Source organism: Chlorocebus sabaeus, chromosome 7, assembly GCF_047675955.1.
Source record: "Chlorocebus sabaeus isolate Y175 chromosome 7, mChlSab1.0.hap1, whole genome shotgun sequence".
Taxonomy (NCBI): domain Eukaryota; kingdom Metazoa; phylum Chordata; class Mammalia; order Primates; family Cercopithecidae; genus Chlorocebus; species Chlorocebus sabaeus.
In genome coordinates, this window is record NC_132910.1 from 71,393,015 (window position 1) to 71,394,236 (window position 1,222).

The window sequence follows — 1,222 nt, forward strand, 5'->3', positions numbered from 1 at the left end:
AGGGTTAGCAAAGTCCAGGCAGAGACCTGGACTATACTGAACTATACTGTTTAAATTAAAAATACTGAATTATTTAAAAAATGAATGTTTTAGCAAATGAGCACAGTTTTATATGGTGAGAATGAAGTTAGTAGTTTGTGATTGTTTGGCTAGCCATGGAGAACCTTCTATTCCAAATGAGGAGTTTATCTAGTCATGATGAAATATTTTGGGGAAGAGGGGTAAAGTAGAAAAAAATTAACAATAGATTTAAAAAATCTTTCATATAACATATTTTCTTCTTCATTCTTGGAGGGCAAAGCACCCATCACCGCCTGTTACACTGATTTAGATAAGCCCTAGATGTCTAATTCCCAAGCATAAAACATTCTGATGTCTCATGGTATCTTGCCACCAAAATGTGGTCGAGAGACTATTAGTATCTTATCACTTGGGAGCTAGTTAAAAATGTAGGACCCGTACATTCAGCAAGTAGCTGGTCTGTATGCTCTGAGTGAGGGTCTGAGTCACCTGCCATTTTGCTGGAGGAGCCCCTTGGGCCGTAGTAAACATTTACAATGTCTTCCATCTTTGAGTGGATCTACCGAGGCTTCAGCAGTGTGCCCCAGTTCCTAGGACTTGACAAGAAATCTGGAAAACTTGTGTTCTTAGGTTTAAACAGTACAGGAAAAACAATTCTTCTTCACATGATCAAAGATGACAGATTGGGCCAACATATTCCAACACTACATCCGACATCAGAAAAGCTAACAATTGCTGGAATGACTTTTACAACTTTTCACCTTGGTCGGCACGAGCAAGCATGCCGGGTTTGGAAAAATTGTCTCCCAGCAACAAATGGGATTGTCTTTCTGGTGGACTGTGCAGATCATTCTTACCTTATGGAATCCAAGGTTGAGCTTAATGCTTTAATGACTGATGAAACAATATCCAATGTGCCAATCCTTATCTTGGCTAACAAAATTGACAGAACAGATACAATCAATGCAGAAAAACTCCGTGAGATATTTGAGCTTTATGGACAGACCACAGGAAAGGGGAATGTGACCCTGAAAGAGCTGAATGTTCGCCCTATGGAAGTGTTCATGTGCAGTGCACTCAAGAGGCAAGTCTACAGGGAGGGTTTCTGAAGTTTTGACAGTGAAAATAAGAGTATTACTTCTCTGGACTGATCATATTCACAGCTTCCTCATGAACTTTTCTAATAGAACAAGGAAAGCTC

The 1,222-nt window shown here is 39.7% G+C and overlaps 1 pseudogene; it reads left to right on the forward strand.

The window, feature by feature from the left end:
• The first annotated feature begins 557 nt into the window (after positions 1-557).
• Positions 558-1,222, forward strand: LOC119621700 (small COPII coat GTPase SAR1A pseudogene; annotated as a pseudogene).